We start from the raw sequence: 25,524 nt of genomic DNA, 5'->3' as shown, positions 1-25,524 counted from the left end.
CTATTGATACATTATTGAATAATAATTTGATTACATAAATAAATTATAAATATTTATTAAGATGTTGATGTTACAGAGCTGTTGATTTAGGTTCCCTCACCTTTTTCTCCACAGCTCCACCCTCACCTCCACCACCTAACCATCACCTCATTTATTTGTGTCATTTGAAAAGTAAAGATTTATTATTATCAACTTTAAATAGTTCATTCATTACCATTCAGTATTCCTCTTTTGTTTTGGCAAGAAATTTACAATCTCTGTAGTTAAGGGCCCATTAGCAATACCAAAGAAAGATTTTTTTTACCGTGATGAGGATCCATTAGTCATCGAAGGTTCACTGTATCTAATAGCGGGCTACTCCAGCAATGCTTCTTGTGTGAGTACGGAACGATAACGTCTTATGCTCGCCTTGATATCATAAAGGTTATAAGCAGGTAGGTAGGCTGTATAACTCATAAATTCACATTTGGGGGATAATAAACATGTGGTGTGATTTATACAAGTTTTTAAAGTAATTTCATATTTAATAACTATATCATCTGCGCTACAACCAAAGTCAACAAACCGGACTACAAATATGGTGCCTATTATTGTTCAAACTTGTTGGCGGCGATCTGAAAAATGTAGTTTTCTTTGTAAACTCGTTATTCTAAACATCTTTGTCAACAATTACAATTAAAATGTACATACAAGCCATAAATTGTCAATACTCGACAAATCAACATTTAACTGTCTTTGGCCGCGTTTCCCAGATTCGATCGTTCTTAAGGATTTAAGAAGGCTCTTAAGAAGGGTTCGGCTAAGAAGGAGTGCTAAGATAGGGGTGTTGCCCAGACACGTTCTTAACTGCCTTCTTAAGATCCCGCCAAAGAAGCCTCTTAAGAAGCTCTTAGTGGAAGCTGTCCACCACCGTGGTGTTGAAACTAAATCAATCGATGCCAGGAAAATCGATTACCCACCACTTTATCAGCGCACGAATCACACACAACACCGTGTAAGGCCGTAATCATAATACATATTGGGGGGACACATCCCCCCCACTATTCAAATCTGGTCAAAATGTCCCCCCCAATATATTGATATAAAAATATAAATGTGCTACGCTACGACAGACAACCACGCACGCTGTCCGAAATTATCATAAAAAATGTAATTCGTACCCCCCAATGTTGACTCCATGGCTACGGCCTTGAGCCCTATACATGATAGGCTAGTTGATGTGTGATGGTAGTGGTAGTGGGTTTATTGTTGGGAGTAGTGGATTGGGATCAGTGTGCCATCCACGACACCGAATACCCGGGGGATCCCAGCCATGGCATGAAATCCATTGTGGACCTGGCGGACCTCGTCCCGTGTGGTGGGCATTTGGATGTGTCCGGGCATGACGCAAGATGTCACGGCTGCCACACCCCGTGAAACCGATGCCTTGCTGAGGATGGTGCCGTCCCCCACCACATCCAGGAAGCTCCCCACTGCGTAAAAACGCAACAAGGCCAGGAGCTGCACCTCCGGGTTGAGGGCAAAATTGCAGCGGATTGCCTTCCGGATGTGTGGGGACTCTAACGTGACGAGGCGTTGGATCTCCATACGGGGAAGCCGGTACTTGAACTGGACAGCCCGGTCCAACAGCACATTCAGTGGGGAGAAGTGCTGACGCACATAGGCATTTATAAACTATCTGGCTTCGCGCACGGCGACGCTGTTGATTAGCAGTGAGAATATGCTATATTGCAGCCATGGTGTCTCACTCGCGCGGACTTCAGCAACGCCTTTATATATATACTGGCAGGTGGAGCCTCGCTTGATGAGGTTCCAGCCGAGTTCAATTACACCTGTCATTTTCCCTGATATCTGTGAAATACCACAGGGTTGTTGATGTTTTTATATCTAATGTAAACTCATGCAGATGCCGAATGTTTGTGAAAACGTAATGAGTGATAGTAATGATGATTCATTTTATTTATGTAGCTACAGGAACACATGGGCAATTATTTATTTTTATATCGTTATTTTTCTTCTTATGCTATTATTTTTCTTGCGTCAGTGTTCTGCAGCTGTGGGCGCACATTTATCATCACGCATGGTTTAAGTATTCCTTTGTGTCAGATATAACTTTCTCTGACGCGGCTGCAGTGAGCGTTTGGTCGCTAAGGGTGTTAAGAGTGGGTCAGGCTGATCTTACATTTCCTTCTTAGTGAAAGATCTTCTTAAGCTAAGAACAGCTCTGGGAAACACATCCTTCTTTCACGGCGCTCTTAAGAGCGCTCCTAAGAAGGTTTCAGCGCTTAACCCTTGTGTTCTCCTCGGGTCATTCTGACCCATCAGTCATTGTGATCCACCTTCGTTTGCGACAACTTTACCGCATACAAAATAAAGTGAAGCATTTTCTTTTAACCGTTGGACTGTCTCAGACCCCCCACATTGCGAAGGTTAAAATATATATATATTTTTTTGCTTCTGTATTGGGTAAAATTGGGTAAACACGACGATGGTTCGTTATGAACCTTTTGGTCATGTGACCCGAAGTAGAGCTTCTTAAGGAATCTGGGAAACGCGGCCTTTATATGTAACCTTCACTTAGCACTATTTAACACATTATCTTTGAAAGGGAATACAACGGCACCTAGGAATGATTTGCTGGACCTGATGTTAGTTAGTGGTAGGAGGCTGCTAGCACCAGCGCTGGATCCTGAGCAGGGGTTAGTGGTAGGAGGCTGGGACCAGCGCTTGATGCAGAGCAGGAGACTGGGACTGGGGCTGGGGCTGGATGCAGAGCAGGAGGTAGGGCTAGGTAGGCTGGTAGGCAGGAAGCACACTCAGGGTAAGCCTACCAGGGGTTGTGGACCTGAAAGGCAGGCTGATAAATAGTTGTTCTGCTTTGAGATTTGAGGATGGTCTGGTCATAATAAACACTGATAAACATTGGATATGTCTAAGCATGTAATAGGGCCTACAGATAGATGTTGATCCTACATGTAACTGAATGCAAAAAAGGTGACTAACAACATTGGCATTAACCCACTAACTAACAACATTAGCTAGTATCAAGGAGAACTCTGACGGCCTTATCAGTCATTAATTAAAAACTCGCAAAACAAATTGCTCTGCAAACAACTTCTGACTTCAAAAACGTACATATTTTGACAAAGCTTGCTACATAAAGTACCTGTTTTGTTTGATGACTGCTCATTCATTTCAGATATAAATTGCGATTTGCGCGGGTGTATTTTTCTGAATGCCATGGAACATAGCCATGGAAACCCTCTTGACAATCGATTTAAAGAGCCAAAGTAGCACGAACTCTCTTCATTTGAGTACGTCATTTCCTAATTTTCTATCCGGTGGTGTCTCCAATAGGGTCCAATTGCAGTGCTCCTTCCTCCTCAGGCCCAGAGTACAGTGTTCATTTTAGGACATCCTCAGATCTCAGACTCAATTGTCAGACTCAAACAAAAAGTCGTCAAGTCTCAGACCAAACGTCGTCAGACTCAGGCTAAACGGCTTCAGTCTCAGAAAAACCTCTGTCATTCTCAGACAAAACGCCCTCAAACTAAATGCCGTCAGAAAAACCTCTATCATTCTCAGACAAAACGCTCTCAAACCAAACGCCATCATTCTCAGCAGTGCTTGAAGTGGAGAAAAAAGGTGCCGGTATTCTCTTGCATTGGCAAATCATTATGGAATTTGAGATTTCTACAGAGAAAAACAAAACTTGGATTGCTGATACAACAACAATTTATTGTTAGCCTATTGTTATTTATTAACAACATAAATGCATAGCCTCGGGAACAAATTTTATGAGGGGGGTGGCTTAATGTTGCGGGGCGGCAGGGACGGACTGGGAGTAAAAATAGGCCCTGGACTTTTATCCCGACCAGCCCACCAGAACCGGCCCCTGTATAGCTATGCCACCACAGCTGCCTGCTAATGCATGCATAATCTGTGTTTGATGTGATGCTAGTATGGGAATTTGATACTTAAAGGCCAACTTTTTTGGCCTTTATTTGAGCGCAAAATAGTTTTTTGAGCCTTGTGTAAAATAAAAATGGCTGTTTTTTAATTGGTAAAACCTTGCCTTGTGAAAGTTATGTATTTTTTCTCTTTATTTTTCAGCCCCACCCTTACGTTCCTTATCCTCGTTTTCCATCGTTATTCTTCTCCCGGTGTTCTCGATGGCCAGTCCGCTACTGCGGGGCTATTCCGCAGTGGTGGATTTTAAAGTCATATCATTTTAAATTCTCGTGCTGTCAGGGGGTGCTGCAGCACCCTCCTCGTTCCCGCACCCATACATAAATTTATTTATTTAAACAAGTTTGAAACTCATGATTTGTAGCCTACCTGATGTTTCTGGTTGGACTTAGACCTCTGTTGACGTGTCTAGCTCTGGCACACGCGTTCTTTTAGTGCCTTTCTGAAGCCAGGCTAACATAATTAGGCTACTTACAAACGAAAGTTTGTAAACTACTATAAACTACTATAAACTAAAGTATTTTAGTTTATAGGTTTGAAAGCAGCATTGAAAAAACTGTTTTACTCAGGCATCAGTTGATGCTGTCTAAATAACGTTTTCGAATCTAGCGTACCGGCACGCAAGAAAAGGTGCCTGTACGCAAGAAAAGGTGCCGGTAGCTTAAGAGTAAAATGTAGAGGTGCCGGTACTGCGTACCGGTGAGTACCGGCCCACTTCGAGCACTGATTCTCAGACAAAACGCTCTCAAACCAAATGCCATCATTCTCAGACAAAACGCCCTCAAACTAAACGCTATCATTCTCAGACAAAACGCCCTCAAACTAAACTTTGTCAGAATTATTTTTGCAAAGTTAGCTAGATGGGGGAGCTGCTGACTAGCTTTCTGAATTAGCTAAAGTAGCAGCTTTTAAAGTGAATACCATGGTGTTTCTGTTAACTGGTACAGCAAGAAAACTTACTTTTGATATAGCTAATACAAAATAGTGGTTTTCTGCAAGCTAGTTCACACATGTAACGTAAACCCATGTGTAGTCCTCCGGTTGCTATGGATACTGGAAACAAACTTTGCTAAAGAATCATAAACGTCATCAACACGCGGCGCACAAGGGTTTTCTGATGCCGTTGAGTTTGACGTTGTTTTGTCTGAGTCTGAGATCTGAGAATGTCCTAAAATGAACACTAGGTCAGGTGTTCATTTTAGGACATGGTGGAGTTTATTTGTAGTATCCATGGCAACCAGAGGACTACACAGGGGTTTACGTTACACGAGTGAACTAGCTTGCACAAAACAACTATTTTGTATCAGCTATATCAAAAGTAAGTTGTTTTGCTGTACCAGTTAACAGAAACAACACCATGGTATTCACTTTAAAAGCTGCTACTTTAGCTAATTCAGAAAGGTAGTCAGCAGCTCCCCCATCTAGCTAACTTTGACAAAAACAATTCTGACAAAGTTTAGTTTGAGGGCGTTTTGTCTGAGAATGATGGTGTTTAGTTTGAGGGCGTTTTGTCTGAGAATGATGGCGTTTGGTTTGAGAGCGTTTTGTCTCAGAATGATGGCGTTTGGTTTGAGAGCGTTTTGTCTGACAATTACAGACAGGGGCGGTTTTAGGCACGGGCAGACCGGGCAGCCGCCCGGGGCGGCATTTTTTCATGTCACGTGGGGGGCGCACGAGCATGAAAAAAAAAGAAATCTCTGCGCGGTTTTCTCTTATCGATCATTTCAGTTTGTGGGGAATTAGCATATTGGCGCCCCCTTCAGGCAGCTGCAGGCACCCCTGCTTGCCATGCAGCAGTTTCGTTTTTGTTTGTCGCAGCCAGGTAGTAGCGGTGCTTGTTCTGAGGGCGCTGTCGGGGGGCGGCCGACGGGGTAGGGGGCGGCACACGATTTCTTCCTCCCGGGGGGGGGGGGGGGGGGGTCTGAGACTTGACGCCTTTTTGTTTGAGTCTGACAATTGAGTCTGAGATCTGAGGATGTCCTAAAATGAACACCGTACCATAGCCTTTATTAGACATTAGGTGCATTCAACATGACCCGACTTCATGCGGCGTTGCAGCCGGCTGCAGGCGGCTGACTTGAAACAGTGAGTTCTGGTTAGACTTTTTGTCCGACTTGAGACAGCGCCGAGGATACGTCACTGTGACGTCGCCATCAAAGTACTAGTGAGATCGATACAAGAACTGCCGGCTGTGTAGCCGAGCGCATTTTCTCAAGAGCAACTGCACGGGTTCAAGTGATGACACAGCTATTTCATAATTGGCCAGACTCACACACAACAACTTTGTCGCGTGTTTTGTAATATTTGGACACCTTCAGTTTCGCCAACGCTCAAAAAAGTTTAATTGAATAAAAAATTTGTTGAAGAAAGTGTTTTAATCAGCCTCTTCACTAACGGAAAGACTAAGTTTAATTATAAATAAAGTAAAGTAAGCAAACAGCGCTTGATCGGCCATGACTGACATCAACGTAGCAAACCACAACAAGCTGGAATGTCCGACTTCACAGAGCCGTTTTCAACTCCTCCCTGACTGCAAGCGGCTACTCTCGCCGGTCGTTTCATGCAGCCGCAGTCCATGTCGAACGCACCTACTGTTTAAAGCTAGACCCGAAGACACGGAAGTGAAAAGATGGTCGCGTCCAGTCTTGCGCTCTCGCTTGCCTGCGCCACTGCGCACTTTTCATAGAAATGAATGGGGACGCCATCTTGGAAGACAAAAGTAGCTTACTCTAGTTATATTAACTCTATGGTTTAAATGGAGCCTGCCCACTCCCTATTTAGCCCCATTGTACCGAATTTTGTTGCAGTTCCAGCAGAGTTCCACTGGGAGTGATCGCGGTCGAGTGCAAAATGAATGGGAGTCTATGGAGCTAAACGGCTACATTTGTCTGTTTCGCCTAATTGTCGTTGACAAATCTCAGATTTGATTGTAGTTTTTGCATGTTCAACATAGATTACAGGTCAAAAGTTGAATGAACGAGTACTTATGTCCTTTCGATTTCTTACAGGGTAAGTCGCTGTTGCCCATAACACGCTAGCATTCTGCTAATGAATGCTGATTGGTTAGTGAAGGACTGACTACGACCAGAGATCCCGCTTGATGGCATCCGAAGCCGAACCAGAATGTCAGAGCATTAGCAACATTAGCAACAACATTACAACATTAGCAAGCCAAAACAGACATCTGCTGGCAACTACAAACATGGCATAACTAACAGTGTTATAGCTAATTCAACATTACGATCTGAAGGATCCTTGTGGTTGAACGGAATTATTGCCGTCCTGCAATACAGATACCGTGGTAACAAATAGACAAGTTTACGCGTCAAAACCAGGGGGGCGCCATAACTCTACACATATGCAATTTATTTCCGCCGGAAGGGGTTTGCACAGCGTCTGCCGGTGTAAACACAGCGATTTGTCTATGCTAGCTTGGGATCACGGTTCTACTACTTTGACATACTTGTCGTTTGACATTTACTACTGGATAAGTTGCCAACGTTGTCGCTTGTACTTGTGGATAACGTCGTCGCCATACTTTTAAGTACATTGTAGAGTAGATTTATAGTTATAAAGCCTTTGCCAGTCCATCATTTTGGAGCTTTTTAACATGGAGCAAAGGCAATGTCAGAAGATGACTAGTCGGTGATTCATTAGAACATTTGTTGTCTAGCTCTTCAATCTCTCAGCAAACTGTAGGCTAATTATTTGGCTAAAGGATGCCACACGTATCAGACAGAAGTTGTTCTATAAATTTGTAGCCCGACATTAAAAACATTAATAGTCGGTTGACTGATCGTGTTGTTGTACCCAGTCCAGGGTTTTTCCTGCATAGAGCAAATTTTGCCGCGCGCCAAAGCTGTTTTCCCGAGCGCCGATGACAAATCCCAAGCGCCAGAGACAAAAAAAGAAGAAAAAGCTGTGTTCATCACGCGTGTAATGCAAGTCAGCGAATATGTTCTCAATAGAGTATGATTCAAGTAGGCTACAGCCAAACCCTCGTTCTGTTTTGATCAATAGTAATCGAGTTGATAAGCTTGTCTTCTTGTCTGATCAATACGCAACTGTGAGGTGAGAATCAACAGTGGCCACTAAAATATCGTTCCGCTCCGAGGTCCAGCCCGACGTGGACGAATATACCTGTACAAATGCAAATGAAATTTCCACTCAAAATCCTGGCAAAAGTTTGATTTAAGATTTCAAACTCAGCCTCCATTGGTGTTCTTAACCTGGAATGATAATATATAGTGCAGTGTTTCCTCTATGGCAAAATTTCTGCCGCCACGGTATCAGAAACCAGTCTGTACAAAATTATTGAAATCACGCTGCAATCAGGAATTTTGGGCCCCATGGCAAAAATTCAAAGTGCCCCCCCCCCTTTTTTTGTGGCAAAAAGTGCCTTTTGTCGCCAAAGGGAATCAGTGCAAACGCCCAACGTCACAACATCAGCACACGTTAGCAACGACGCATAACTACAACGTGCATAGATGTAGTAAGACTGTTGCGCACAGTGCTACTGGCAGCATCATACATTTTAGTAATTCAAGACTTGCATGTACAGTAAGTAATTTCACATTAAATAATGTATTTAAACTCAAGCTTGTGTGGTGTGTCGAAGTATTTACCCATTAACTATTTACTAACGTGCTGGTTATTACTGGGTAATTTTCACTGGTCCTAATTAGGTAAAGACAGAAGACAAAACTTAGTATTTACCTGGAAACTTATAAATATTACTATTTAAATACCGCTGGTAGTAAGTTGGTATCTACAGGAGATATATATGGTAAATTATAATGTGTTATTGGGTAAATACCACTGCTACTAAGTATGTAAAGACGGCCAAGCTCCAGCAGAATTACTAAAAAAATACTTTACTATTACCCTGCAGTTACCTAAGGTTAATGTCGGTAACAGTCCACGTCTAATGAGAATATAACATAGTACTTTCCAATAAAATACATTTTCAGATACATTTATCGATGATGGCCTCATTTACTTGGCTGGTATACCTACCTCCGCGGGAAGAGTTTCCTCTACTATCATGGTAAATCTTCTTGGTTACTGGGTATGTTCCTGCGCATGTTTGGACTATTTACTCAGTAAGTAATCTGAAACTGGACTGTAAAAGGAAGCCGTGTTTGTTTCCATGGTGTTACCAGGTTCTTACCATATTCTTTGTGAGCGTATACCACTTTGTCAATGTTACCCTTAGTATGAACTTGTACTATACGTTCCAAGGCGATACCAGGTAAAACGGCTATGTACTCAGTAAGTAATCTGAAACTGGACTGTAAAAGGAATCTGTGTTTGTTTCCATGGTGTTACCGGGCTCTTACCATATTCTTTGTAAGCGAATACCACTTTGTCAATGTTACCCTTAGTATGAACTTGTACTATACGTTCCAAGGCGATACCAGGTAAAACATGGCTATGTACTCAGTAAGTAATCTGAAACTGGACTGTAAAAGGAAGCTGTGTTTGTTTCCATGGCGTTACCAGTCTCTTACCATATTCTTTTCAACTGTTCATTACCTTTTCCATGCAATAAACACAAACTTGGATTATGTTACTAAGAAAAACATGACACTTCACTCTGTAAATTGTAACATTATTTTAAATTAGAGCACTGTTTCCATGGCATGACATGAACAAATACAAAGGTTAAATCACAATTGCCCCAATGATGGCAGTCATTTAGTTTTCGGCAGAGGGTCATACTCCTGGTGCGCCGAACACGATAGCGGTGGATATCCTCTGGACTGTGAACTACAAGACAGATCATAAAAAGAAAATAAACATGTTAGCAACGTGGACGAGCAACCAGGCAATGTCGACTGAGGTACTGTAGCTGTCTAGCAATGTGCTAACATTAGCCTAACTTTATTTTCAAAATACATGTTATTAGCACAAGATCAAAATACAATCATTTAATATGCATTTCTATACTTTATCTTGACAAATAAATGATGTAATTAGGCTGTGTTATTTTGTGACTTACCTAGTAATGCAAGACTGCTGCTGGAGTTATAGCTCACGAAACCAACCAACTGTCGAAACCACTTATTGATGACAGAAACTTTTCAGAATAAAACCCGGAACTTCCATATATTAGTTGGCAGGTGATTGGATGAACCATCGGTCTATTATCGTCCATTACCTACCAGTAGAACGATGATTGGTCCAAAACATTTTGAGGCAAAAATTTGCTTTTTTATCTTTGCTAGCCATTTTAATCTCACGATGCGTGATATCTGCGTCCACAGTTTTTCTCGCTAAGAAAACGAAGCTACTGAGTGCTAATACAACTTAAACTCATTGAACATCTGTTTTAGTAGTATGACATTTACAAAAATATTACTTCAGAGGACGGCTCAAGGCGGTAAAAGCTTAATAAGAAGGCTCCAAAGGGAAAGGCTGCTGGCAAGGAAAAAACGATGCCCAGTGTGCAACCACTTCTAAAGAACCAAAACTACCACAGCATCCTTGGCTACCACACAGGATACACTCAGATAAATGTGGCAATCGATTATTCTGTATTCTAAAATAAAATAGGTAGAATCTTAGATAATTGTATACTATGTTTTATGTTACAGGAGCTGTAGAAAGACAAACCATAGGGGCCAAACTAATACTGACGTGTTCTATGAAGTTATTGAATTTTTTGTTTTTATGTGGAGGTTTGTAAAGATTTAACCTTTGTATTTGTTCATGTTTGGTCAATAATGTTAAAATTTACAGAGTGAAGTGTCACGTTTTCCTTTGAAACATAATCCAAGTTTGTGTTTATTGCATGAAAAGGGAATGAACAGTTGAAAAGGAAAGAGCCTGGTAACACCATGGAAACAAACACAGCTTCCTTTTACAGTCCAGTTTCAGATTACTTACTGAGTACATAGCCATGTTTTACCTGGTATCGCCTTGGAACGTATAGTACAAGTTCATACTAAGGGTAACATTGACAAAGTGGTATTCGCTTACAAAGAATACGGTAAGAGCCCGGTAACACCGTGGTAACAAACACTGCTTCCTTTTACAGTCCAGTTTCAGATTACTTACTGAGTAAATAGTCCAAACATGCGCAGGAACATACCCAGTAACCAAGAAGATTTACCATGATAGTAGAGGAAACTCTTCCTACGGAGGTAGGTATACCAGCCAAGTAAATGAGGCCATCATCGATAAATGTATCTGAAAAGGTATTTTATTGGAAAGTACTATGTTATATTCTCATTAGACGTGGACTGTTACCGACATTAACCTTAGGTAATTGCAGGGTAATAGTAGAGTATTTTTTTAGTAATTCTGCTGGAGCTTGGCCGTCTTTACCTACTTAGTAGCAGTGGTATTTACCCAATAACACATTATAATTTACCATATATATCTCCTGTAGATACCAACTTACTACCAGCGGTATTTAAATAGTAATATTTATAAGTTTCCAGGTAAATACTAAGTTTTGTCTTCTGTCTTTACCTAATTAGGACCAGTGAAAATTACCCAGTAATAACCAGCACGTTAGTAAATGGTTAATGGGTAAATACTTCAAATTATCGCTGTATTTACCACCTTGGTACCAATCGGTAATACCCAATAAAACACAAAACATACCCTTTACTTTCTATGTAAATACCTAGTACTTAAGGGACTGTAAAAGGAAGGGTTACCAGCTAGTCTACCTTAGCACAATTTACCCAGGTCAGCTTCTCCACCGTGCAGGGTTCTAGTCTAAGATCAAATGGTCGTATTTGGCATTACTGACAATGATCGCTTCCAGCAAACTTCTTTTGAATTAGCCATTTCCCAATACATAAATGTCAAACTTATTTACGATTTTTGGGGGCATATTTTCAGTTACCAGATGGTACTGTTTCAATCGCTTTTCTATCTAATACTGCCGGTGACAACGTTGTTAGAATAACTTGTTCAAGGGGGTTCAGCTTGTTTCAAAGATGGTGGTGATGACACTGTACCCAGCTAACAAAATGACGTCCCCAGGACGTCCCTTGTTTGCTGGGTTAACGCACCAAAAAATTGCCAACTGAACAATCATCATAGTTATAATAATTATAATGCCAATATTATTTCAGTATAGAAATGTTAGGCACCTTTTAGGCATGTATATCACAACATAGGCAGAACAAGAGATATATTTAATTGCTCAAAAAAAGTTACGATGGTGCCCCCCCCCAAAAAAAAATAAACTTCCCAAGCTCGCCGTGGGTACAGGTGTTTGTATCACCCGATGCATGACTCTCTGGATTGGCACCCCCTTGCGGGAGCGCGCGCAATTCAAAGAGTGAAGGATTTCGTCTTGATATCGCATCCAAAAGAAGGGGAGACAGAAGTCTCACATTAAACCGTCTTTGTTGTTGAATTCAGGAGAAGGATGTCTGTTATCTGTGTAAATATCAGATGCTATTTTCAACACAAAATCCTTAAAATTCGTCATTCAAACGGTAACGAACGCGAACCAACATTCTTGCTCCACGACATCGCATTCTGAGAAAATATACCCCAGTATATGATCATGATTATTGCTACACAAAATGTATTTTGTGTAGCAGGTTCAAAGTATATCACATGGCATAGCTCTTCATACTAATGTATAGGTTCAAAGGCATGCGATTTTAATGCAGTTAGCCTGTGCGTAGGGTGGGTTACACATACAGGTCGAAAACAAAAACCTTCTGATCCAGAATAAGCTATCAGCTGTCCTGAAAAGGGACCAAAGGTCCCATCAAATAATTCTTACAGTACACTGAGGGCACTAGTTTGATTAACCACAGTAAGTTTCAGGCATGTCACACTGTCCTAGTCAGGGTTAACAGGGGGTTCATTGCACTTACATCTAATGGAAAACCTGCCATGAAATGTTCTCCCCCCGCATACGTTTCTATCCTTCTACGCCAGCATTATGTACATTTAATAGCATCAATTGAATACCAATACATGTGTATGTATAGGGTGGACAGGTCTGAAAACAGAATAGTCCATGGTAGGTGAGGGATTATTATGTTTTATTTTTTCATTTATTTCATTGACTCAAACAATAAGAATAATATTTCCTATCTTAAAAAAGGATTTGATGGTTCTTTTGATGTTGATACATGGTTGATACATTGTTTTTAGTACTTGTCTTTTGTAGGCTAGGCATGTGAACCTTTGGTCCCTTTTCAGGACAGCTGATTCTGCATCAGAAGGCTGTTGTTTTCGACCTGTCTGAGTAACCCAGCCTACGCACAGGCTAACTGCATTAAAATCGCATGCCTTTGAACCTATACATTAGTATGAAGAGCTATGCCATGTGAAATACTTTGAACCTGCAACACAAAATACATTTTGTGTAGCAATAATCATGATCATACTGGGGTATATTTCCTCAGAATGCGATGTCGTGGAGCAAGAATGTTGGTTCGCGTATACCGTTTGAATGACGAATTTTAAGGATTTTGTGTTGAAAATAGCATCTGATATTTACACAGATAACAGACATCCTTCTCTTGAATTCAACAACAAAGACGGTATAATGTGAGACTTCTGTCTCCCCTTCTTTTGGATGCAATATCAAGACGAAATCTTTCACTCTTTGAATCGCGCGCGCTCCCGCGAGGGGGTGCCAATCCAGAGAGTCATGCATCGGGTGATACAACACCTGCCTTTTCCTTCAGTGGCCTGACGAACTTTGACAGTAGGCTAGGTCAACTATTCGAAAATTGCCTCAAAAAGACAAGAGGAGTCAGGGGCAGAAAAAAGAAAGAGAAAGAAACTGCGAGATGATGCCCATGCATCACTTTCAGGTAAGTCCATGTTTATTCATTGTTAAATATGGGAAATGTGCTGCTAATTTAATGGTTAGCCTATGCATACACCTCGAACTAGCTGACGTTATTGCTAATGTTAGCACACTCAAATATGTTAGGTGCAAGCTAAATTGAGATTTTACTGTTAAACATAATCTATACGTTTTACAAGTAACTGACGCCAGCTAGCTGTTACTTTACATTCTATGATGCTTTTATATTAAATGTATCAAATAGTTTTAAAATGAGTAATAAAGGTGGAGAGCTCCTTATTGGCTGCTTTGAGTTGTAAATGTTTAGGAAAACCAGGCTAATAAATGTAAGGGTGGGGCTGAAAAGTCAAGAGACAAAAATACATCAACTTTACTAGACAAGGTTTTACCAATTGAAAATCGGCTGTTTATTTTACATGAAGCTCAAAAAACTATTTTGCGCTGAAATAAAGGCCAACGCTTGCGCGTGTTGCGCGCTCGTATTAAGTCGGAAACTCCGTAACTAGCATCATTAAACACAGAATGTGGATGCATTGGCAGCAGGGTTGCCAGGTCTGTGTGACAAAACCAGCCCAATGGCCAATCAAAACCAGCCAAATATCAGAACTCAAAATATGCCCCTGCTAAACCATATACACTGCTTTTAAAGTCCAACAGCATTGCTTTCATTGCCAAATCTATTGTAATATCTACAAAGTAACACCAAATGTTTAGTATGCCAGCATTAAAACCAGTTTTTAGAAGATTTTCTCAGAAGACTGAGTGCATTAGGCACGTCTGCACACGCACAGTGCGTGTGTGCATGTGTGCGTGCCCCATGTCCATGTGTGTATGTGCTGATCTGGAGTCAGTTTGGTAGGATTTGGGCATAAATACATTATTTCATTTAAAATATAAATTTCTAGTTAAAGATATTAATGTAATTTGCATGCAAAATATGTCTACCCGAACCAGCGGACAAAAAAATCAACCCGCGTCAACACTTCAAAAGTAGCCCAATTCCGCAGGAAAACCTTTGACCTGGCAAGACTGATTGGCAGGGCAGCTGTGGTGGTGTATACGGGGCTGGTTCTGGGGGTCCGGTTCTGGATCAAAGTCCAGGGCCTATTTTTTACTCCCAGTCCGTCCCTGCCAAGCCCTGATCAACCACCCTCAACCAGCTGTTTATGGACAGATACACAGCAGAGAACCACCACCTCTCAATAGGTGTTACATTGTGATGCTGCTGTTGTGTTAGGCTATTGGTATTGAGGTATATGTATAGTAATAAAAAGTTAAATTGGCAAAAACAATCGTTTTTTTCGGAGGGTGGGGGTGGGGGCATCATAAAGGAATTATGCTTAGGGCACCAAAATGGCTAGCAGCGGCACTGTCACTTATGCTTCTAAACTAGCTGACTTCCATCAAAACAATCATTCGCGCGTCTGAAACCGGAAGCTTTCAAGGGCCAAACTTGGCGAATGAAAATTCTAGAATGTTCATCAAAAAAGGTCTATTGGTCGTAGCTCGCTAAGCTGTTTAGCAAGCTAATTTTCAGGCTAAGATAAACTCGCCTCTTTTTGGTTACTGGAAGCAACTTTCGATAAATCACCATAGGAAACATATCAATTAGCACCAACCTGCTCCAGAGCAGGCTAACGTAAGTGTAGCTTGATAAGCTTGCCACACACCCCGAAAATAATTGGCAGCTCCCTTTTTGAGAGACCCAGTTGACCAAGGAGATATAGGCCTATTCTAGTTCGATTAGCTTTCCATACCAATAGAGTTCTTCGAGATCGCCTTTATTTCACACGGATGAGTTCTTGTTTGAGTGATATCGATTCAGAGATATGTTTTGATCAGTTTCAGCTTGGAAAATGACCTTTCAGCGCTTGCGACAGTCACGGGTAGGCCTATTGTCAGAAACCGAGGTGAAGTTAGTTTCATATTCGACATTCGACATTCGTCTCACATTCGGAAGACGCGACTTTGCAGCGTCGAGTTAGGGACCGGGTGAAAATTACCCATACAATTTTGAAAAATTATGACATTTATAATATTTGTATGACTATCAAACCTAAAAAAACAGCAGAGCATTCCAACAATGTCTGTCCTACTTCCACACCCTTTACTTTTTCAATAAAACATTTTTAAATGATAAGAAAATTGATAATCTCTGAAAATAGCATGAAATCTTCACTAATCTCAATATCTTTTCCAGACTTGTGTCAAAAAATGTCAAATACACAGCAGATTATTCCAATAGTGTCTGTCCTACTTCCACACCCTTTGCTTTTTCAATAATGTTTTTTTAAAAATGATAGAAAATCACTAATCTCTGAAAATAGCATGAAATCCTTTATAATCTCAATAACTTTTTCAATCTTGTTTAAAAAAATCTCGAATACACACCAGATTATTCTAATAGTGTCTGGGCTACTTCCACACCCTTTACTTTTTCAATAATGTTTTTTAAAAAATGATAGAAAATCGCTAATCTCTGAAAATAGCATGAAATCTTCACTAATCTCAACAACTTTTCCAGACTTGTGTCAAAGAATCTCAAATATACACCAGATTATTCTAATAGTGTCTGGCGTACTTCCACAACCTTTACTTTTTCAATAATGTTTTTTAAAAAATGATAGAAAATCGCTAATCTCTGAAAATAGCATGAAATCATTGATAATCTCAATAACTTTTTCAAACTTGTTTCAAAAAATCTCAAATATACACCAAATTATTTTAATAATGTCTGGCCTACTTCTACACCCTTTACTTTTAAATAAAACCTTTTAAGAAATAATAGAAAATCACTAATCTCTGAAAATAGCATGAAATCATTGATAATCTCAATGACTTTTTCAAACTTGTTTCAAAAAATCTCAAATATACACCAGATTATTCTAATAATGTCTGGCCTACTTGCACACCCTTACTTTTTCAATAAAGTTTTGAATAAAATTCAAATTAATCGCTAATATCTGAAAATAGCATTAAATCCCTCTGAAATTTTATAGAAGACGAGTAATCATGTCATACAGGAGGACAGGATCACAATCCACCACAACGGATCAATTGACAATCTAAGCTGTCAAGTCTTAGGTAAAACACTTTATATATAAGGAATATTTTTAATCCAGTCGATACTGACCTGACTGACTGATACTGAGAGAGAGAGAGACAGAGAGAGACACAGAGAGAGAGAGAGACAGAGACAGACAGACAGAGAGACAGAGAGAGACAGAGACAGAGAGAGACAGAGAGAGAGAGAGAGAGGAGAGAGAGAGACAGAGAGAGAGACAGAGAGAGAGACAGAGAGAGACAGAGACAGAGAGAGACAGAGAGAGAGACAGAGAGAGAGAGACAGAGAGAGAGAGACAGAGAGAGAGAGACAGAGAGAGAGAGACAGAGAGAGAGAGAGAGAGAGACAGAGAGAGAGAGAGACAGAGAGAGAGACAGACAGAGAGAGACAGACAGAGACAGACAGAGAGAGAGAGGTATGTGTAAGATTACTCTGTTGTAACCCCTTGACACACCCCATCACTCAGTGTCTGCCTGTCAGAAAAATTGAAGATGTAACTGTTTTATTCTGTGTTCAACATTCCTTGTGTGCAAAGAGAGGCCTACTCCCAAACCTGGGCGAGATGGAGACGTAAACTCTGGTGACCATTTGCTTGACACCTATATGGCTGACACCAGAACCAGAGATTCAACTAGGGTTAATGATGCAAACACTCACTCACACGCGCGCAAGGTCTATGCAAGGGAGCCAATGAAAGAAGAGTTTTGAAGAAATTGGGATTTCCTATGTGCTTACATTATTCACTTATCAATAGAACTAGTCATTGGATACTAGTTAGTAAGTTCTCATGTAAACTTGCTATTAATAAGAGTAGATTGTGTCTATGTATCAGGATTAATAGATGTTCGGGGCAGGAGAAAGTACTGGCTAAACGTTCCTTGTCATGACTACAAGTAGGACAGACACTATTAGAATAATATAGTGTACATTCGAGATTTTCTGAAACAAGTTTGAAAAAATTGTTGAGATTGTCAATGATTTCATGCTATTTTCAGAGATTAGCAAATTTCTATCAATTTTTTTTAAAACATTATTGAAAAAGTAAAGGGTGTGGAAGTAGGACAGACACTATTAGAATAATCTGCTGTTTATTTGAAATTTTTGGACACAAGTCTGGAATAGTTATTGAGATTAGTGAAGATTTCATGCTATTTTCAGAGATTAGCGATTTTCTATCATTTAAAAAAAGCATTGTTGAAAAAGTAAAGCGTGTGGAAGCAGGCCAGACACTATTAGAATAATCTGGTGTGTATTTGAGATTTTTTGACCCAAGTCTGGAAAAGTTATTGCGATTAGCAAGGATTTCATGCTATTTTCAGAGATTAGCGATTTTCTATCATTTTTTAAAACACATTATTGAAAAAGTAAAGGGTGTGGAAGTAGCCCAGACACTATTAGAATAATCTGGTGTATATTTGAGATTATTTGACACAAGTCTGGAAAGGTTATTGAGATTAGTGAAGATTTCATGCTATTTTCAGAGATTAGCGATTTTCTATCATTTCTTAAAAGGTTTTATTGAAAAAGTAAAGGGTGTGGAAGTAGGACAGACATTATTAGAATAATCTGGTGTATATTTGAGATTCTTTGACACAAGTCTGGAAAAGTTATTGAGATTAGTGAAGATTTCATGCTATTTTCAGAGATTAGCGTTTTCTATCATTTTTTTAAAAACATTTTTGAAAAAGGAAAGGGTGTGGAAGTAGGCCAGACACTATTAGAATAATCTGGTGTGTATTTGAGATTTTTTGACCCAAGTCTGGAAAAGTTATTGAGATTAGCAAGGATTTCATGCTATTTTCAGAGATTAGCGATTTTCTATCATTTTTTAAAACACATTATTGAAAAAGTAAAGGGTGTGGAAGTAGGCCAGACATTATCAGAATAATATGGTGTGTATTTGAGATTTTTGACCCAAGTCTGGAAAAGTTATTGAGATTATCAAGGATTTCATGCTATTTTCAGAGATTAGGGATTTTCTATCATTTTTTTAAAAACATTATTGAAAAAGTAAAGGGTGTGGAAGTAGCCCAGACACTATTAAAATAATCTGCTGTGTATTTGAAATTTTTTGACACAAGTCTGGAAAATATATTGAGATTAGTGAAGATTTCATGCTATTTTCAGAGATTAACGATTTTCTATCATTTAAAAAAAAAAATATTGAAAAAGTAAAGGGTGTGGAAGTAGGACAGACATTATAAAAATAATTTGGTGTATATAAATCTGGAAAAGTTACTGAGATTAGCAAGGATTTCATGCTACTTTCAGAGATTAGCGATTTTCTATCATTAAAAAGAAAACATAATTGAAAAAGTAAAGGGTGTGGAAGTAGGCCAGACACTATTAGAATAATCTGGTGTATTTTAGAGAGTTTTTGAAACAAGTTTGAAAAAGTTATTGAGATTATCAATGATTTCATGCTATTTTCAGAGATTAGTGATTTATTATCATTTAAAAAAGTTTTATTGAAAAAGTAAAGGGTGTGGAAGTAGGTCAGACATTGTTGGAATGCTCTGCTGGTTTTTATTAGGTTTTATAGTCATACAAATATTATAAATGTCATCATTTTTCCAAATTGTATGGGTAATTTTCACCCGGTCCCTAACTCGACGCTGCAAAGTAGCGTCTTCCGAATGTGAGACGAATGTCGAATGTCGAATATGAAACTAACTTCACCTCGGTCTGTCAGAAATAATTTTATGGCCGTGGCTACACCAGGCACACTTGATAGTATGGAGTTGTGTTTTATTATTAGCGTGTTCGCTAAATCATAAATGGAACCATTTTTGTCGTGTGAATCTTGTAGAAAGCAATGACTGTACGTTTTACACGATCATAATATGTATATAACTGAAATACAATGACTTATCGTAACTTTGATTATGTTTTTGTATGTTTAAATAGTCAAACGCAATCGCTGCAACTGCACGATACTGTCGCATACGTTATCATGTTTGCTAATAATGTCAGTTATGTAGGCCTATATATTTTATAATTAAGCACTTTTTCTACTTTCTCTTTTTTTGTAGATTCACTACATTTCAATGTTGTCAGCTTGATAGGAAGTCAATAAAGGAGCAAGGCTAATTTTCCTGGCTCTTGGAAAGGAGGCTCTGTTAACGCTAGGAAGCACAACACAGAGCAGTACAGCTGTCAAAGTATAGGCTAACGTTAGCTACGTGATACAGTAACGTTAGCTAACAGTACAATACCTGTCTCTTCTGGCAGATGAGTGCATCTGAGGTATGAAAAACAGTGTTGCCAAAATCCTACTCCCCTTCTAACGTTTACATTTTTGCAACTAGTATCAAAAGCTTTTTATGGCACACTCTACAGGACATGAGGAGCCACCAAAATAATTTGGGGGTATGTCAGATCTTATAGCCCCAATATATGGGGGGGAGTAGGATTTTGGCAGGTATGATGAACAGTGTTGCCAAAATCCTACTCCCCCTGTAAGTTGAATTGCTGCATCATTAAATAGTTGATACAAGAAGCAGTTGGTTTTTAGGTTGTTAAATTGGTGAGGTAGCGTTGGTGAGACATGTGTAGGCCTAGGCTATTCATCTGCAAACCGTTTGAGTGTTTTTTTCTTACAGAATACATTTTCCTCACAAGACAAGCTTGAGTTTTGATATCTTGCATTTATTACACGGCTCTTCAGAATGTTCCAAAAAGTTCAGTTGATCGCTTCGGGGTCCTGTTCATCCCGTCGGTATTTGTATTACATTATCCGTTACATATGTTGTGGGGGGGGGGGGTTAGGTTAAAGGCCGATTTATACTTCTGCGTTTTTACGCACACGCACACGAGGAACGCCCCCTCCGTCAAAAAATGGCCTCTGCGTGTCGACGCAGAGCCCTCGCAGAGCTCTGCGTGTGCCTTCTGATTTTCCTGACTGTCCGTCTGTCCGTGCGTCTTTTTACGGATACCCCTTGGCTATGATTGGTCCTTATTAAGAACCGTTTGCATCAGGGGTGGGGGCGGGGTTGCCGTGACCAACAAGAGAACAGAATCCTTTGACCGCCATTGTTGTAAGTTTTTACAACTCTTATTTCAGCTAAACAGTACATGTAAATCAGCATCTGAATTAAAATGTGACGAGAAATGGGCAGTGTAGTTGCTGAAAATGTGCTTATTTTATTGATGAAATGGTTCATTTGTTCATCTGCTCCGACCTTTCGATAACCTAGCTAGCATTGCAGTGCAGCGTCATCTACTGTTCTGGCGGTGAATTGTTTTCAACACGCAGAGCCAACGGAGTAGTATAAATTCAACCAGTCCGTCCGACTCCGTGCGTGCGTCTGTCCGTTAACGGAGACGCAGAAGTATAAATTGGCCTTAACCCTATTCTACGGGGGGGGCTCATGTGTTTCCGTTACGGGCCTTGCTACGTCCGATTACAGAACCTAGCACCAGTTTGTTGAGCAATCATTTCAAAATAAAAGAAAATACCATATAAAACGGGAAATAAACAGGAAACAAAGCACTATTCGAAAATGGTTGCTAAGTCGTTTACAAAAACCTAAGACAAAAGAATTATGAAAACATATTTGCCGACCCAATTTTCATCCCCACGGGTGGGTCGCGACCCAAACTTTGTAAAACACTGGTGTAGGCTACCACTCTGTATCAGCAGTCATTTAATAATTCCATACACTTAAGCATTCTACCGCCCTTATACTGTTTGCAGAACATTACAAAGTGTGGTAAAGATAGACCAGTACATCACAGTAAAACATATTTATTGTATGAAAATTACACAGTTCTCAAATATATATGTATGGTTTTAATGAATGAACGCGAAAATTAGACCATCACGTAGCCTTACAAAAATTAACGACATTGAATAATTAACGAGGCTAAGTACCGCCAGAAACTACTGGTACATCGCATTCAGTTGGTTTAAACGGCTGCTATAATTTTAGCTGACCACTAGATCAGTCACTGTGCTCTCAAATTTCAATGCGCCAATAGTTCGGCTCTTTGGTTCGGCACAATCCGGAAGAAACCACCAAAGCTTCACAAGGCATAGTTTGCCCATCCATAGTAATTTCCTAACCTTCAGAAATCCCACACATTTGATTTTTTAATCGGCTGTTCTTTTGTGTACCTCTGTCTAATTCACTTATTTACTGGTGATTAGAACAATTAGGAAATCAACATTTTAATTGTCACATACCTCTTGTTATATCTGTTTGCTTCATAGCTGAGGATCAGGGGCATGTAGATGACCAAGATGGCCTGCTTTCCATCACACCTGCCAGATTTCTACAGTGGATCACAGGCCAAGGTCATGTTCCACTTCTTCCCTCAAAGAAGAAGGATTTTGCTGTAACAATCAAGTTCAACCATGCATGAGTGCAGACTTTGGCCATCACTGTGTGTGTTACCCTGTTGTTTCAGCATGTGCCAATAATATTGTACTACCTGTCAGACACATGAGGCCTTATGACCAGTTAAAAAAATTTCTCATTGAGGCTTTTCATCTGGGCCAACAGCTTCTTAATAATACTGTTTCAGGACTAATCATTCAAGAGTAAACATTAAATATTTGTTTAGTGACAGTACTGTAGAGCATTTAATACAACTAGAAATCCTTTACATCTCATTTAGATGTCTGGCTAATTGGCATCACAATGTCTCATTAATAAGTTGATACCATACTGCACTCACAGCAGTTCAAGAATGTACATGAATGTCAATAATAAAAAACATAAAGTTGTGTCTTCTGGTGTTAAACTGATCATGAGAAAAGATGTTCATCTACGGTACGTGATTTAGCAAATAGTTCAACACAGCCAAATAAATGTCTCGCCCATAGGAATCTGATGGTGCTGTAACATCAATAGTGGCCGTAAGGTCTGGCATGTCCTGTTTAGAGAGAGGACATTCAATGGGTGGGAGAATCACTCCAGGACTGGTCACACCTTGCTCGCTGGCAGTGTTGAAATGGAGATCTGCATCCTCAATTTCCTACATTTAGAATAAAAAAGTTACTTAAATCAGGGAACATGAATTTATAAAAGCAAGCAGATTTTAAGAAGATTATTATACTTTCATTAATTTGACACTGGTGATTGGAAACCACATTTCAACATAAGTTTTTTTAAACAATATAAAATGATGCTACAAAATTAAGTTGATCTTCTCCAATTTTAATCATTAGTGTAATATACAGTGGAAAATAGAATTATACTTAATAGCTTTTTCATAGAATACGTTTTTAGGTATTTCTTTACAGTGTTGTAAAGCTGTGTAAACAATGCTTGTCTAAATGTGTTTTAATAAATGAGAATTGATATTCTATGATAAAGGATTTGTGGCCAAAACTATACCAATCAACACAAAATTAAATTAGTACATCTGCCGGGTCTGGAGCACCAACAGGATTCTGGAGGAGCCCAATCATCCACAGTTGTTGTGGGGAGAGATTGTGCTCGTTTTTCTCAGAGGGTGATTATCCCACCCCACCCTGAAGACATCAAGATCCCTCTGCAGATGTGGAAGAAACACATGCTGGGCACAGAACAGCTGGATGCCGTTAGAAGGGTCTGGAACACCTTCATCCTCAAGGCTGTGGAAGTGTCTCGTAGTGCACATTTGAAACAGTCATCCAAACATCTCGCCACAAACATTCTATTCTGTTAAAAGAAAACAGCAAATTACCTTCAAGTTTGTACAGTATATTTGAACTTGTAACAAAAGATAAACACACTCTGGCTCATTTTAGTTTAATTCATTACATAACCTTGGAATAGAACACAAATATAAAGATGCCATCATTAAATAACCCAAATGTTCTGGTCACATACTAATCACCTGATCCAGTGTAAATGTTAAGTGACCAGAGATACTAAGGGAGTGTGCAGACATTTCTATTGGACCTGCAACTGTCTTGAGCACTTGACGTGTGACCACTTCACAGTACATAAAGAAAACATAACTTTGGTTGTGTACGCTCTTTCCTGATATGAAACTCCCCCTTTCACTACCCCTAATGGTGAACATGCATTGTGCTATGGCAACGTTTTCCACTCCTTGGTCACCTCTCACTCTAAAAAGAATGTGTCACACATAAAGAAAACACTATGGAATGAGTACCACAGTGGGCCACACTTTTTTAGACTTACCTTAATGGAAAGCCATACTTCTGCACACCCTCCAAGAAGAAATCAAGTCCAGTGGATGCTTTATTGTTGGTTGCTGCGCCCAGGTACACATCTAGTGAAGAAAATATCATTCACTGGGAATTAAATAAAAGCATTTTTGTAAAATCCAGAAGTAAAACCATGTCTGTCTTTTTGATAAATACCCCCCCAACTCATTTAGTCTTAAGTAATGATTATAGGTTAAAAAAAAAGAAAAGAAATTACCTTTTGTGAGAAGCCATCAATCCCTCCAAAAATAACAAGGCCATATCTGTTGGAGACAAAAAAAACACTAACTTTCACGTATCTAAACACTAACAATCACTTTCACGTATTTGTCTTCATTTTTTGCTGATACAAAACAAGTGTTAAAAATGGGACTGAGTTTGTAAAAATATCACATTATTAATTTTGTATGTATCTTACTGTATTGAGCAAAAATATTTGACCTACCTGATGAGCTTATGGTTTGTGTCGATATGCACCAAGTGTAAAGGACCTTGGACAGAATACGTCCTTCTTGCAACACACCCCATCCTTATCATTCTTGATAGTACACCAACATAGTCTACACAATGCATGGATGAATACACTCTGCTCCACAGGACACGGTGACCCAAGGCCTGCAGGATTCCTTTCATCATTCTGCACCCTACATGTGGTGTCCTAGCCTTCACTGACCTCAACAAATCATCAAGTTGTTCATCTGTTAGGTTACTGTAGCCCTGCATTATGGAAAGTCCATGTTCATGCATGCGCTGTTTAACTGTCCTCACAGATACACCCAGATGTGTTGCAATACACGACACAGGTAGAGACATTTCTACAAGGCTTTGTAGTTGCTGAGGAGACACAACATACTTTGGCTGTCCCATTTCTGCTTGCATCACTGGCACCTGACACCGGCTCATATTAGAGCTGTCATCTGCATTGACAAGTATTGACAACTCTGTCAATGCATTCATAACATCTTGCGGCATCTCAACCTGGCCTGACAATGCCCTAAAAAGGACCATCTCCTGGTTGACTACAAACTGTAAATAGTTCACATCCAGCGGAAGTCTCTGTGTGGCCTTGGACAGTTTTGTTAAAAGTGTCGGAAGAAGGTCTCTTTTCATTTGTTCCTAGAATAGAATAGACAAATACAACTTTACATTAATGCTCTGGCCTGATAAATTACATTTTACACACTAAACAGAGGTTAACAAAGACACTTTGTTACAGAGGTTACACTACACATTAAAGTAAAAAAAAAGAACTGAGCTTGACTGACTGTAAAAATACCAGCTACGTACAGTACTATCAGAGGATGTCTAATATAGAGAGAACTGCCACTCTCGGGAAACTTCCGGGTTCTGAACTGGTTGAAGTTCCATGTGAGGGCGCTAACGAGCAAGTGCAGAATGACTAGAGGTCTATGGAGCGGTACCTCTCAAAATCCACTTTTCTCAGGATAGAATTTTAAGTCTAGTAATTTGAATTCTGAATTCGAAAGGGGAGGCAAAAAAAATACACACTGCTGGCTGTTAGATTGTTTTAAA

The 25,524-nt window shown here is 39.7% G+C and overlaps 2 long non-coding RNA genes and 1 pseudogene across 2 annotated transcripts; 1 reads left to right on the top strand and 2 right to left on the bottom strand.

The window, feature by feature from the left end:
• Positions 1-9,568: 9,568 nt before the first annotated feature.
• On the bottom strand, positions 9,569-11,401 carry LOC146235984 (uncharacterized). Its single transcript, XR_014741005.1, has 2 exons — positions 9,971-11,401; positions 9,569-9,738 (listed from the first exon to the last, which is right to left on the bottom strand). It is a non-coding gene; the product is annotated as an uncharacterized LOC146235984 (long non-coding RNA).
• A 2,205-nt stretch (positions 11,402-13,606) lies between these two features.
• Positions 13,607-22,557, top strand: LOC146235983 (uncharacterized). Its single transcript, XR_014740851.1, has 2 exons — positions 13,607-13,769; positions 22,042-22,557. It is a non-coding gene; the product is annotated as an uncharacterized LOC146235983 (long non-coding RNA).
• A 489-nt stretch (positions 22,558-23,046) lies between these two features.
• On the bottom strand, positions 23,047-25,209 carry LOC146235982 (uncharacterized; annotated as a pseudogene).
• Between the last annotated feature and the right edge of the window lie 315 nt (positions 25,210-25,524).

The sequence above is a fragment of the Hypomesus nipponensis genome, chromosome 22 (genome assembly GCF_054491055.1).
Source record: "Hypomesus nipponensis isolate SF chromosome 22, ASM5449105v1, whole genome shotgun sequence".
NCBI lineage: Eukaryota > Metazoa > Chordata > Actinopteri > Osmeriformes > Osmeridae > Hypomesus > Hypomesus nipponensis.
Note: the sequence above shows the minus strand (reverse complement) of the source record. Positions and strands in the feature narration are given on the sequence as shown.